Genomic DNA, 15792 nt, shown 5'->3' with positions numbered 1-15792 from the left:
ATCAATGTCCCCATCACCATCCGGAAACCTGGCTAACTGCATGGGTTCCAGCCATGCCTGCTACTCATGCTAATGCTAGTATCAGCCCTCCCCCTGGTGTACAGCCGCGTGTCTGACTGTGCAAGCACTGAGACGCCCACTTGGAGCGGCTGCAGTGCCAACCGTGGATCGCACCACTGGGACTTGCACCAGCCGCATGCTACATGCAGAATCTCCGTCAGACTGTGTCCCCCAATGCATGCAATTACGCATCCGAGTTTTGTGACATGCCCACAACCCGTAGCCTTTGCGTCTATATCCTTTACTGGGAGGCAGATTCACTTGCAATGTTGACACGTGCGTACAAACATGTGCACAGACACAGTGGGATGCATGCGCCATGCAACTTTTTAGGGATTTAGACGCATGCGCTGTCGCAAAAAATAGCCAACTTACGTGAACATCTGCGTTGCATTTGACATGGACAAGAATGAGCCCCAAAGTGTTTTTGTGATGTCACTAGTTTCTAGGGAATTCATAGTCTCGGGGCTATTGGTTTAACCCACAAAATGCCACCAAATCCCATAGTAACAGGTTTACTTCAATATATAAAGGATTGTCAAATTAAAATCCTTATTTCACCTTCTAATTTATTATCATTTCCACAGTCTGCACATAGAGTATGAATCGCTATAGTCTCAGGACAATTGCTGTTAAAAAAATCAGGACGTTTTATAGATTCTACGCACATTTGTCTTGCAGGGTCTGTCTCACGCACAAGACGGAATATTTACTTTAATGATCAGAAGAAGAATTATTAAGAGCTAAATCTTGTAAGCAGGAAACATCCTTTTACAACCACTTAAATAATTTTATTACCCATTGTCTTCCCCTGCAGGCCTTGATTGTTGGCTGATTATTTATTGCTAGGGGAACACAAGTTAGTAGTAAAGCTGGATTTACTGCTGCATCTAAATATTACAATCGACACATAACAGTTCCCATCCTCCCGGAACACAATAGGTCTATAAAACAAAGAACAGAGCAAGTTGGAGCCAGAAAACAAAGTTTGGTGAAGCAGGAAGAGATTATGTTATGTCTTTGGTTTATGCTAAACAATGTAAAGTGTTACTTTGATTTTTTTTTGTATTTAATATTAATAAAGACAGAAGAAGAATTATTGCAAAAACGCTTTGGGCTTTTAGAGAATGTATGAAGAAGATGCAGTTTGCACATCTGTCCTCAAAGGACCTCGGCCAAGCAGTATTTTAAGAACGAGCGACCAATATTCCAAACGTACGGTATATATTAACTACACACATTCACCCTATTTGGTTCGCTAATTATAGGGTTGGGAACCGCTCTTTCTCAGGAGGCAAATGTTCATACAGCATGCAGGCGGAATAGTGAGTCTTCAAGGAAACCTAGATTCTCCTCAGTCACTGTCTCTCCTCTCTGTGTCACCTGTCTTCCACTTCCTTCCCATTAGATTGTAAGTTCTCAGGAGCAGGGCCCTCTTCTCCTCCCCACTGCCAAAAGCTACTCCAAACCATTTAGTTTAGGGGACACTTATGATTTGCATATTATGACTAGTGATGCAGCAGTGTTATTATATGTTGTAGTCCACGTTCTGCCATGTTTTGTACTGTAGTCTCGTTTTTTTCTTGTTTTGTTTGTACTGTTTTAGTTTATGTACTTGCAAGGCGATGCAAATGCCTTATGGTCTATATAAAGCAGGGGTGGGGAACCTCCGGCCCGCGGGCCGTATACGGCCTGCAAAGCCGTTTGGTCCGGCCCACCAGCTTGTGTCAGTGAGACACGCTGCGGCTCTGTCCGGTGGCAGCGTGTCTCAGCTGTCAGAACAGGGAGACAGGGAGGAGAGCGCGGCTGTCGAGTGGGAGCGGCGGCGTGTAGTACTGCAAACCAGCCGCCGGTCCGTGAGCCAATCAGAGCTCGCGGACCAGCAGCCAATCAGGAGCCGCGGCTGCCGGTCCGCGAGCTCTGATTGGCTCTCGAACCGGCGGCTGGTTTGAAGTACTACAGTACACGCTGCCGCTCCCACCCGACAGCCGCGCTCTTCTCCGTGTCCCACGGTAAGCAGCACGGAGGGGAGGGGGGAGGGCATCAGTATACCTGGCACTGTGGGTGCATCTGTATACCTGGCACTGTGGGGGCATCAGTATACCTGGCACTGTGGGGGGCATTTGTATACCTGGCACTGTGGGGGGCATTTGTATACCTGGCACTGTGGGGGCATCTGTATAACTGGCACTGTAAGGGGCATTTGTATACCTGGCACTGTGGGGGCATCTGTATACCTGGCACTGTGAGGGGCATTTGTATACCTGGCACTGTGAGGGGCATTTGTATACCTGGCACTGTGGGGGGCATTTGTATACCTGGCACTGTGGGGGGCATTTGTATACCTGGCACTGTGGGGACATCTGTATACCTGGCACTGTGGGGGGCATTTGTATACCTGGCACTGTGGGGGCATTTGTATACCTGGCACTGTGGGGGCATCTGTATACCTGGCACTGTGGGGGCATCTGTATACCTGGCACTGTGGGGGGCATTTGTATACCTGGCACTGTGGGGGGCATTTGTATACCTGGCACTGTGGGGGGCATTTGTATACCTGGCACTGTGGGGGGCATTTGTATACCTGGCACTGTGGGGACATCTGTATACCTGGCACTGTGGGGGGCATTTGTATACCTGGCACTGTGGGGGCATTTGTATACCTGGCACTGTGGGGGCATCTGTATACCTGGCACTGTGGGGGCATCTGTATACCTGGCACTGTGGGGGGCATTTGTATACCTGGCACTGTGGGGGGCATTTGTATACCTGGCACTGTGGGGGGCATTTGTATACCTGGCACTGTGGGGGGCATTTGTATACCTGGCACTGTGGGGACATCTGTATACCTGGCACTGTGGGGGGCATTTGTATACCTGGCACTGTGGGGGCATTTGTATACCTGGCACTGTGGGGGCATCTGTATACCTGGCACTGTGGGGGCATCTGTATACCTGGCACTGTGGGGGGCATTTGTATACCTGGCACTGTGGGGACATCTGTATACCTGGCACTGTGGGGGGCATTTGTATACCTGGCACTGTGGGGGCATCTGTATACCTGGCACTGTGGGGGCATATGTATACCTGGCACTGTGGGGGGCATTTGTATACCTGGCACTGTGGGGACATCTGTATACCTGGCACTGTGGGGGGCATTTGTATACCTGGCACTGTGGGGGGCATTTGTATACCTGGCACTGTGGGGGCATCTGTATAACTGGCACTGTAAGGGGCATTTGTATACCTGGCACTGTGGGGGCATCTGTATACCTGGCACTGTGGGGGCATATGTATACCTGGCACTGTGGGGGGCATTTGTATACCTGGCACTGTGGGGACATCTGTATACCTGGCACTGTGGGGGGCATTTGTATACCTGGCACTGTGGGGGGCATTTGTATACCTGGCACTGTGGGGGCATCTGTATAACTGGCACTGTAAGGGGCATTTGTATACCTGGCACTGTGGGGGCATCTGTATACCTGGCACTGTGAGGGGCATTTGTATACCTGGCACTGTGAGGGGCATTTGTATACCTGGCACTGTGAGGGGCATTTGTATACCTGGCACTGTGGGGGCATCAGTATACCTGGCACTGTGGGGACATCTGTATACCTGGCACTGTGGGGGCATCTGTATACCTGGCACTGTGGGGGCATATGTATACCTGGCACTGTGGGGGGCATTTGTATACCTGGCACTGTGGGGACATCTGTATACCTGGCACTGTGGGGGGCATTTGTATACCTGGCACTGTGGGGGGCATTTGTATACCTGGCACTGTGGGGGCATCTGTATAACTGGCACTGTAAGGGGCATTTGTATACCTGGCACTGTGGGGGCATCTGTATACCTGGCACTGTGGGGGCATATGTATACCTGGCACTGTGGGGGGCATTTGTATACCTGGCACTGTGGGGACATCTGTATACCTGGCACTGTGGGGGGCATTTGTATACCTGGCACTGTGGGGGGCATTTGTATACCTGGCACTGTGGGGGCATCTGTATAACTGGCACTGTAAGGGGCATTTGTATACCTGGCACTGTGGGGGCATCTGTATACCTGGCACTGTGAGGGGCATTTGTATACCTGGCACTGTGAGGGGCATTTGTATACCTGGCACTGTGAGGGGCATTTGTATACCTGGCACTGTGGGGGCATTTGTATACCTGGCACTGTGGGGGCAATTGTGGATCTGGCACCGCACTATTGGGGGCATATGTGTATCACGTCCCATTTTAACTGTCCACACCCATTTTTTTGGCGCGTACGCGCCTCCGGCGCGCACACACAGTACCTCTGAGGGGCAGACCTACTGGGGGGCAGGGTAATTTTTTAAGTTGAGAATTTTTGTATGGCCCCCGAAGGATTTTATAAATATCCAAATGGCCCTCGGTAGAAAAAAGGTTCCCCACCCCTGATATAAAGGATAATAATAATAGATCAGTGACTCAATTGGGATGACTGATCAATGGACTATACAGTACAAATACTTAGCTGAACTGGAAGTACTGAGGTCTTGTGAGGGCCTGTTTCAGTCCCACGGCCCTTAAGGGATGAATAGCTGCTGAATGACACTTTATATTGTCTCGGTGCACCTTGGAGCACAACGAGATGTGTTTGCTGAATGTGACTGTAACATACTCAGTAAATATTGTCACATACTGCACAGACTAGTTATTAGGAAATACATGGTAAGAATTGCATCCAACAACAATTTGGAAAGGTGAAGAAGTGAAAAGAGGAAGGAAAAGGAATAAATCAGGATCAAAGGCCGTAACTAGACATTTTGGTGCCCTGTGCCAAAAAGAGAATGGGCGCCCCTACCCCCATAGTTAAAATAGGGACAGTGTGCAACGATGACAAGTTGACAAAAATATAGGGTTGTGGCTTCATTGGGAAGGGACGTGGTCACAAAATAGTACCAATTCATTTTATGGCGCACAGTAGTCTCCATTATTCAAATTACGCCACACAGTAGTGCCACTTATACACATTAAACTAGGTAGAGCCCCTTATACACATTACACCAGGTAGAGCCCCTTATACACATTACACAAGGTAGAGCTCCTTATACACATTACACCAGGTAGAGCCCCTTATACACATTACACAAGGTAGAGCCCCTTATACACATTACAACAAGGTGGAGAGCCCCCTCTTACACATTCTGCCAGGTACAGCCACTTTTGCACATTACTCCAGGTAGAGCCTTTACACAGTTACGCCAGGTAGAGCCCCTGTTACACATTACACCAGTTAGAGACACCTTTACATATTATGACAGGTAGAGCCCCTTTTACACATTATCCCAGGTAGAGCACCCTTTACACATTATGTCAGGTAAAGCCTCAGATACACATTACGCCAGGTAGAGGCCCTGTTACACATTACGCCAGGTAGAGCCCCATTTTACACATTCTGTAAACAGTCAACATCTCTATCTGATTTGATTATTTTACACAGTTTAGTGTCATCTGCGAAAATGGATACTTTGCTCTCAAGACCCTCTCCCCAGAGCCGGCCATAGGCATAGGCAAACTAGGCAATTGCCTAGGGCATTTGATATGCCTAAGGGCATCATCAGCTTCTGCTGATTAAAATTATATGCGGCATACCTATATTTTGTATGTAGCATTTCATATGCAGATACATCCACAGTCTCACACAGTGCAGTATATTGGCATGCTGCATATCAGTTTAATCAGCAAAAGCTGCTTGTGCATCCTAGCCACATAACAATGCAAATAAGATGCATTTTCATAAAAAAAAAGGTGCCCGAGGTTAGCATTGATGCAAGATTTGTGAGGACACATCTGTATCCAAGCAGAGGCAGAGGTCAAGGTCAGAGACAGAACCAGCGGTGGTGCTAGGGGGCACCAGCCAAAATCTTGCCTAGGGCATCATATTGGTTAGGGCCAGCTCTGCCTCTCCCAGGTCATTTATAAATATGTTAAATAGAAGTGTCCCTAGTACAGACCCTTGAGGTACACCACTTAATACTTTAGCCCAGTTAGAATACGTTCCGTTGACCACAACTCTCTGTTCTCTAGTTTCCAACCAATTTTGACCCAAGTACAAATTGTGTTTCTTAGACCAAGTTCTCTTAGTTTATGTATCAGCCTCATGTGTGGCACCATGTCAAAGGCTTTAGCAAAATCTTGAAATACCACGTCCACTGCGTTTCCCTGGTCTAAGTTCACACTCACTTCCTCATAGAAGCTAATTAAGTTTGTTTGACAAGACCTACCCCTCACAAACCCATGCTAGTTCTTAGTAATTATCTTGCAGGTAGTGCCTCTGTTACACATTACGGCAGGTAGAGCCCCCTTTACACACTGCGCCAGGTAAAGCCCCTGTTACACACTACTCCAGGTAGAGTCCCTTTTACACATTACGCCAGGTAGACCCCTGTTACACATTACGCCAAGTAGAGCCCGTTACACATTAAACCAGGTAGAGCCCCTTTTACACAGTATGCCAGGTAGAGCCTCTGTTACACATTATGCCAGATAGAGTCCCTTTTACACATTATGCCAGGTAGGGCCCCTTTTACAAATTACACCAGGTAAAGCCACATCTTGCACGTGTGTGTGTTTGTATGTGTGTGTTAGGTTACACTTACATTCGTCTTTGGAGCAGCAGCTTCCACCGGCCAACTCCTCCCACCCAAATGCTGTGGCTCTTCATGGCACAGGGCACTGTGGGTGGGCTTGGAGAAACCATAATAGGAAGCTTGCCCTGGAAGGGGTGGAGCAAACTGGACTGAATTGCTTAGTAGCTAATTCCGGGAACTTTGTAGACAACTATATGACCTGGCCACCCACTATAGCTACGTCCATAGTCTCATGGTCAGATACATCTTCCGGTCACAAGATTCTTTTTGTTACAGAATTGGATGCCTGCACTTCTGCAATTCTCTAAATTGTTTTACATGGATGCTAATCGTGAGGAATCCAAGTATCTGCCCATGTAGCGTGCATTCCGAAGCCTGAGCCAATCTTGCGAAACTCTGTGACATTAATAATTAGATAGACTGTAGTACAGTAGAACCTCGGTGGCAGATCCAAGAGCACTTTAAAATGAATTGTGCTCATGAGAAATCCGTGTATACTAGCCATCAGATGAGCAGGAGTTGAATACAAATAAACTACTGTACCTCCTGTGTTTTTTGGGGGTGCTGGAAGGCTGGAGTGCTTGAGGGAAGCCCATGCAAATGAAGAACATGCAAACTCCACACAAATGGGCCATTCTCTGGAATGAAGCTTATGTTCTCAGTGTTGTGAGGTAGTAAACTAACCACCATCCGTGTTAACCCCCCCCCCCCCAGAGTGTAAGTACAAAACACAACAGCTAACCATACCGTGAATACAAAGCATTAGTACAGCCGTCAAATTCTGTGTTTCTGTGTAACACTACATTACATGTGTACTCCTGTTTCCAAAAATACCTCCACAATAAACTGCCTTGCAAAAAAGGGTCTTTGTGAGACCTTCCACAACATGAAATGCAGTACAATGGGGGTCAGTCTGAGTTGATCGCTTGCTGGCAACTTTTTGCAGCGCTGTGATCAGATAGTCGCCGCCTATGGGGGAGTGTATTTTCGCTTTGCAAGTATGTGAACGCTGTTGCAGCCGGCGGCACAAAAAAGTGTTATGTAGTTTCTGAGTAGCTCTGGACTTACTCAGCCGCTGCGATCCCTTTAGCCTGTCCGGTCCCGGAATTGACGTCAGACACCCGCCCTGCAAATGCCTGGACACGCCTGCGTTTTTCCAAACACTCCCAGAAAACGGTCAGTTGACACCCATAAACGCCTTCTTCCTGTCAATCTCCTTGCGATTGGCTGTGCGAATGGATTTTTCGTTAAATCCATCGCCCAGCACCGATCCTCTTTGTACCCATACGACACGCCTGTGCATTGCGGTGCATACGCATGCGCAGTTTTGCCGAGATTTAACCTGGTCGCAGCTCTGCAAAAAGTTGCTAGCGAGCGATCAACTCGGAATGACCCCCACTGGCTTATCCACATATTGTAATTAGTAATTGCTCTTAGTAACGGCACAGGTAGGAGTTGCCACTGGTAACTTCCCAAACTTCTGCAATCGTTAAAATAAGACTAGCTGAGTTATACCTTGCCAGACAACAGGCCATCAAGTCTTTTCCATCCAGACACAATGGGGGGTATTCAATTGTTTGAAAAGTCGGGTGGGTGTCTGTTTTTTTCCTGTCTATTAGATAGGAAAAAACAGACACCCAACTGACTTTTCAAACAATTGAATACCCCCCAAATGCCTTTCATGCTGTGGGAATAGTTGAGTCTGTCATGTAGGCCGCCATGTCTGTACACAAGCAACGTGGTTACCATGGTTACCGGTAGGGCCAGCAAACAGTCTCCAGGGATGGCTCCATATAAACATTGCTTGGGGGCTGAGGTCTGATCTTACCACCTCCATCCGCTTCCTAACTTTACGTAGCAAAAATAAACTATTTTTATTTAGTGAAAGGATTACAGCTGACGGTGAGACTGGCAGCCCTTATTGTCGGCCTGGGAAACCACACAAACTCACTTTGCGGTCTGTCCCGAGACCTGAAGGGGAACCCGGGCCTAGAAGGGGCGGAGCATGACGAGTGACGGGAAGCTGCAGCGCAGCCAAGATACCTATGTGATAAGTAGCCGGGCACTGCAGCTAGCTAGCCATGGCACAGCCGTGCAGGTGGTGACAGTGGTTCTATGCCCACAGTGCATATGTCCTGTGTGTCTGGCACTAGTTATGGCGCTGCTGCAATGTACAAACATGAGAACACCAAGACCAGGCTTACAACCTCTCTGGCTGAGAACATCAAGTCTGCCCCTGGGCCTAACCATCAAGATGAACAGGGAACTGTGGGGGAAGAGGACCAGGATCAGCAGGGACATCCCCATTGCTTCTGAGTATGCCCCCACATTCTCCTACCCACCCATACTATGATCTTACCAAAATAATGTTATCCCAATTTTACTTCTGCCACTAGTTACCTGCTATTGTGTGTTGTTGTTTTTTTCCTTCAATAGCTTGCTTCCACCCCACCATGTGTTTTTCCTGTACTGTTTACCTCCACTGATTGCACACCTTTCCATTGTGCCCTACATGCAGGGTACATCATACTACTACATAAGCATCAGTTTTCCCATATATGAACTTGGCCCTTGTATGGCTCACCTCCCACAGTGTAACCTTCAAAGTGCGCCCAACATGGCTGCCCCATATGGTACACTTGTGGATGGGATGAAAAATACATGGACCTTGTGGTTTTGTTGGAACCCTACTCTAAACTGTAGGACTCTGAAATCACCCCCATTTTGTGTCATCTCTTCTAGGGGTAGACTATTCCACCCTGGGTAATCCTACGCTGAGCGCCCAAGATGGCTGCCGCACTTGGTACCTGTGAGGGTGGAATACACAACCCTTGGAAGTTATTACCCAAAATGCCTGCACCAATCCTGCATTATGCTTTCTGTGTGCTTAAGCTTTTCTTTTGTGTCTGTGTGGCTGATCTATTGTTGTATTACTTAAATCCTCTGTATCATGTGTATTGTTTTTGATGTCTGTAAAGCGCCTTGAGTCCTGTTGGAGAAAGAGCGCTATATAAATAAAATTATTATTATTATTATTATTACAAATATTCACAGGTACAACTACTTGGCTGTGTCAGTAATTATTCTACATGTTTCCACAGACAGAAATCCTGAAGACATGACCTGCTGTGGGGTTTGCCTGAGGACCGGATTTGAGAAACACTGTTAAATCCTACCCTCCTTATTATATGTGTGATGGGTATTTCTGATACTTTCTGGTTGCATTCAGGCACTTACAGGGTTCTTCCAGCCTCATATGGGTTGATTGGTATCAGAGGTTGCATTAATACATAAACAGGCGTCCCTGCTGTCTTACAAAATACTGGCACTTATTCATACTCACTATTAACAGTACTGTACAGCGTAGGGTGGGGCTACGATGACGCGATTCAGCACAAATCACTTGCTAGACAGCGATACAGTATAGATGCCCAGTGACGGCCTCTGAATGTTATTGCCAAGAGCATACGAGCTGTGAAACAAATGTGACCTTAGCTGGTCATACACTGAACGGTAATCAGTCAGATTATATCCTCCATTGTATGCGTGACAAAAACAGCACAAATCTGACAGGGGTTTAAGAACTGCAGCACTGTGGCTGGAGGGATTCCAGGCCAGGTGTTGCTGTTAGCCAGGGTTGAGAAGCTGCTGATTGCAAACACCTGTCAGATTGTGCTAACAGGGTTTTAGACACAAGCTCCTGATGGTGAACAAGCTGCCCAGGTGATAGGCCAGGGCTGGCTACTGTTAGGAGTCCTGGACCTGAAGAACTTGTGTATGCATTTTGAAGACTCTGTGAATTCTGCTTCGCTGTAAGTGACCTGTGAATCCTGCATTGTGGAACTGCCTGTGGTCTATGTGATTCCTGTCACATTTGGAAGTGAAAATGGCTGACAATCGGTATGGATCATTTGGTTTCTCAAACAAGTCCGATCTTCCCGCCCATCGTTCAGCTGATTCTACATTCTGAATGGAGAGTGCCTTGCATGCTTCCTGCACTGCATGGTTGTGCTCCGATTATACATCTCCCTCCTACCCCCCCATTGGGTCATCTACACTAATTGCATACCCTCCAACATGACCCGCCCCACTAGGTACAAAATGCTCTGTTTCTGGACTTCCCTCTTAATTTATTATTGCCATCACCTATGAAGAAACAGCTTTCGTATCATTTAAACTAGTTCAACACAGGTGACAGAAATCATAAATTAAGAGGGAAGTCCAGAAACAGAGCATTTTGTACCTAGTGGGACGGGTCATGTTGGAGGGTCTGTAATTGTGCCACATGTGGCCAGCCTTTGAGCTTTGGAGGCGTGCTGTGTTTCCAAGTGTATCCCCTGTACTTTAGTGCTATTTTTATTTTTCATTTTAGTTACAATCTGCTTTTCTTGCCCATCTATTTTACAGCTAGCATGCCCATTTATATCAGGGAAAAACTTTAAAAACGTAACCATTATTGCCTGGCACCCATGTAGGGGTATAATTATATTATACCCATGTGAGTGATGCATACTTACCTACTTTGCTGCCCCCTCCTCTGGGAGGAGGCAGCGTTGTAGGTGCATGGGGGCGTGGCCAGCAGCAGGATGGGCGTTCTGGGGGCATGGCCAACAGGGTAGTGGACAGTCCGGGGGCGTGGCATCATGATTGCGTCATCGTGGTTCCACCCCCGCTATGCAGTGTCGAGAAAAGAGGCGCTGTATACCGGGGGGTGGAGCTACGATGATGCGATTCAGCGCGATTCGCGTCATCGGACCCCCTCGGACCGCTCACTTGTTTTCTGGTGCGGGCGGCCGAGGAGGGTCGTGGAGGGGCAGCACGGAAAGCGGGAGGCTTGCCCACCTTTCTGGGGGGCCGGGAGGGCCACCCGATTTTTGGGAGCCTCCCGGCCATTCCGGAAGGTTAGGCAAGTATGGAGTGATGTGTGTTTTGCCTCTAACACTTTTATTTTTTGTGCTTTGGCAGCTGAGATTCTTACAGTGTGTTTCTCTCTCGCATAGCTGACATGTCTGAGGTATTTGCTACCTGAACAAGTGTTCCAAAAAATTAGCAGCAGCTCCGTAACCCTCCTCCTACCCGCATTAGCAGAATTTAGCAAAGCGCACTGCCAGATTATAGCTCAGCGTGCTTACACTACCAGAAGGTGGCGCTGTCTGCACCTCCTCTAGGGATCAGGTTCCATACTGTGAACTTGAATTATACATTATTCATACGTTACTTTATACTGCAGAAGACTATAGTGTACATTATCATGCATGCATTCAGGGCAGTCGAGGGCCGGGCTGGGCCCAGGTACTTTTCAAGGGGCGTGGCCTAATCACAGGAGGTGTGGTCATATACCCGTAGAAAAAAAATAGTGAAAAAATAGTATTTTAAGTACCTCCATGGCCACACTGCAGCCCAGTACACAGCAGTGTGCTGGGCTGAGGAGAAGAGCTGCAGCTGCTGCTGCCAGGTAAGGGGGAGGGGGCCTGGGCCCCTCCATCAGACCTGGGCCCAGGTATTTTGTACCCTCCCCCCCCCCCTCTCTCAGCACCACTGCATGCACTAGCACTATTTACATACCCTCCAACATCTCTGAGGTAAAATCCGGACCAGACAAGGAAAGATGCGCGGCCACGAGAAAAGTGGGCGTGTCCCCGCACAATTGCCATAGAAACCTATAGTGGGCTGTGAATGGTTGAGGTCCGGACAGACTCTAAACCTATTGGCCATACATGGTGATTGGTGAGCAGACACTGCAGACAGCCACGGAGTGGGGAGGAGCCGCCTGTCAGTAACTGCAGCGCTGTGGGAGTCCGTGTCCCCGCATTGCTTCTAAGTAACCCGGAAGCACGGCTCCGAGTCCCGGTACAAACGCCAGAAACCGGTACAATCGGTACAGGGGTTTTTAGCTGGTACAGACCTTTAAAAAACGTTACTGTACCGGCTAAATCGGTACAGCTGGAGGCTCTGTATTTACTATATACAGGGACCCAGGCTATGCACTCTCTAATGATTAGACAAGCCTCTGTGGCAGCTGGCCACACCCCCTCTGGAGACTGGCTACACCCTAAACATGGGCCCCTACCATTGCATCCCCCAGGCGGTCCCTTAATGCCACAGTCCGACACTAGTAATATCCATTATAACTTAGAGACAGCGGTGCAATAGTCCTTATAAATAATACGTTTTCCTAATGAGCGTGGTAGCGATGACATCACACCTCACCGTTTATGTTGATGTCATTTACATATTAACTTTGTGGGTAAAATATAAATAACAAGATGATTTCACTGTTCCGCCCGACCCGGGTGACAGACGGTGACAGCGGATGGGGAAAGAAACAATTGTTTGGTAAGAGGGCAAAAGAAGCTTTAGTCATATACTGTATGTCTCCATATCTATGAAACGTCTGCGCGCCATATATCACGGGATGCTATAAAATAGCTGCTGGAAGGGCAGGGAGTTAGCAGAAAGAGACCATTAGTCTTGTTAATGCCTTACATCCAATTTAAACTGCCTGGTCACTCCTCTCAACACCTGAAAGCACTCACTTTGAGAGATTGCTAATGTGCTAATTACCCAGAACCAAAACATTTCAGCTGTAAACAAATGAGAAATGTATTTATAATAAATCAGTTTTATGACCTTGTGATGGGAGGATATCACTGGAGTTTATGTTTGAAGACCTCACAATACTCTGCGGCAGCTGTGTGCTTCCCCTTCACCCCCTCCGAGACTCAGGATAAGAACAGCGAATATACATCTCTTATCAAGTCATTACAGTAAAAGCTAGCTCGTTAGAAGCATGTGCAGAGCCAATGGCTGATAATACACTGCCCTGCGGCGCAGCTGGTCGCCTCCTGCTCCAGGGAGGGAGGATAATTACCCCAAACCATGTATATTAGCAGCGTTTAATAACTAGAGAGATAAATCCCAGTCCTGACTGTACCGGATTTAGGGGAGAGGGCGCCCCTAGGCACAACAGAACGCTGACCCTCCCCCAATTTTATTTCTTTGATTGGTTATAAGCCCTCATTTGATGATCACCAATTTAATAGAATCATAAAAAAAAGCTAACTATTCATTTTTTTTTAATTATGTATATACTGTCTATATTATTTACCAAGTAGGACAGCTTACAGGGCATACTTACCTAGTTTGCTGCCCTCTCTTCCGGGAGGAGGCAGCGTTGTAGGTGCATGGGGGCGTGGCCGGCAGCAGGATGGGCAGTCCGGGGGCGTGGCCGACAGGGAAGTGGACAGTCCAGGGGCTTGGCATCAGGATCGCGTCATCGTGGCTCCACCCACTGCTGTGCAGTGCCGAGAAAAGTGTCGCTGTATAGTGGGGGGCGGAGCTACGATGCGCGAATGGCGTCATCGGACCCCTCGGACCTCCCACTTGTTCTCTGCTGCGGGCAGCCGAGGAGGGTCGTAGAGGGGCTGCAGGGTAAGCGGGAGGCTTGCCTACCTTTCCGTGGGGCCGGGAGGGCCACACGATTTTCGAGAGCCTCTCGGCTATTTCCGGGAGGGTAGGCAAGTATGTTAAGGGCCAGAATGTGCATGTCTTACCCGGTTACACTCTATTCAAGATGGCATATGGTACAGTACGGTGGAAATACTGGTACATTTCAGGCTGACAGGACCAACACTAGCATCCAAGTGCCACCCCAAAAAAAATTGGCGCCTCCTAGTCACCTGCCTCACGTGCCTAATAAGAAATTCACCACTGCCTGAAGTCAATTATTGGGCTCCTACCAGGGCAGCCAGTATTAGTATATTTGGCTTAGTACATTAGGTTAAGACCATTTGTTAGGCAGCTTATCCAAGGTTGAATGCAAAACAACATTTTCCTCTAATGGGCAAAACCATGCTGCAGTGCAGGGGGGGCAGATATAACATGTGCAGAGAGAGTTCGATTTTGGTGGGTTATATTGTTCCTGTGAAGGGTAAATACTGGCTGCTTTCCCGAGCACCGGCATGCAGACAGCAGGGTGAGCGCAAAAGAGCTCCTTGCAGGCTCGCTGCCCTCGCCACGCTGCGGGCACGGTGGCACGCTACACGCTATTTATTCTCCCTCCGGGGGGGTCGTGGACACCCCAAGAGGGAGAATAGTTGTCGGTATGCCGGGATTCAGGCGTCTGTATGGTGAGCGCCGGGATCCTGACAGCCGGCATATCAAATGCCTCCCCCGTAGAGGGGTAACAGCTATTTCAGCTCTATTGGGGAGTCCCCCAAATAAATGTGATCATTATTCCTTTAGATTGTAAGCTCTCACGAGCAGGGCCCTCTTCCCTCATGTGCTTATCCTTTTTCTTACTTTAATAATCTTCAACTGTACCACATCCAGCAGTCTTCTGCCACCTGATACTTATTCCAGTGTCATCTGCTGATGTAGCTATGTTTATTTACCCTGTACTTGTCCTATACTGTCATCAACTGTAAGTTGCTGTTTTCCTGTTTGATTATTTGTTTATGTACTCTGTAATTGGGCGCTGCGGAACCCAAGTGGCGCCATATAAATTAAGGATAATAATAATATCCAGGCATTGTAAAATTCAATGTATACTGCCTGCTTCCGGTGGTGAAGGCGAATTTCTGCTGCTCCAAAATCTAAAACATGCAAAATCACAGAATAAAAATGCACAGCGCTAGAAATAATGAACCTCTCTGCATACCCCATAATCAATAGGCACACTGTGAACTCATGGGTTATGTCTGGGAGCCCTTTGCCTGCTCTCTGTCATACTGTAATCGTGTTCCTTCCAAGGCCTTGCACTGCTCCCAATTTCCTCATATCTCATCTTCAAATACATTGCACATATTCCTTGCCACACACCCGGGCTGTTATATCAGCAGAGCATTATCACATCTCAATAAGTCTGACAGAAGAGTTCTGGGGAAGGGGGGATAGAAGTGATTATGGAAAAGAGAAGTCAAACAATGGAAACTGAATGTTGAGCTCTGAAAGCAGAATTACCAGCGCCACCCTACAAACTACCTCGCTATAATACATTAACCCTTTATTTACAACTGATAAATAAAAAAACAAAACAAACATTTACTGTTCTTATAGTCCAATATAAGACTTTGGAAATAAATAAGCACATTTGTACAGAACCACCCAGTA

At 47.8% G+C, this 15792-nt stretch overlaps 1 long non-coding RNA gene across 1 annotated transcript in view; it reads left to right on the top strand.

Annotated features, from left to right (window-relative positions):
• LOC134980569 (uncharacterized) overlaps positions 1-10756 on the top strand; it is a 159404-nt gene extending 148648 nt beyond the window's left edge. The window contains exon 3 of the long non-coding RNA XR_010190436.1: positions 9783-10756. This is a non-coding gene — a long non-coding RNA (uncharacterized LOC134980569). The remainder of the gene's footprint in view (positions 1-9782) is intronic.
• Positions 10757-15792: the final 5036 nt, after the last annotated feature.

This window comes from Pseudophryne corroboree, chromosome 12 (assembly GCF_028390025.1).
Source record: "Pseudophryne corroboree isolate aPseCor3 chromosome 12, aPseCor3.hap2, whole genome shotgun sequence".
Taxonomy (NCBI): domain Eukaryota; kingdom Metazoa; phylum Chordata; class Amphibia; order Anura; family Myobatrachidae; genus Pseudophryne; species Pseudophryne corroboree.
Note: the sequence above shows the minus strand (reverse complement) of the source record. Positions and strands in the feature narration are given on the sequence as shown.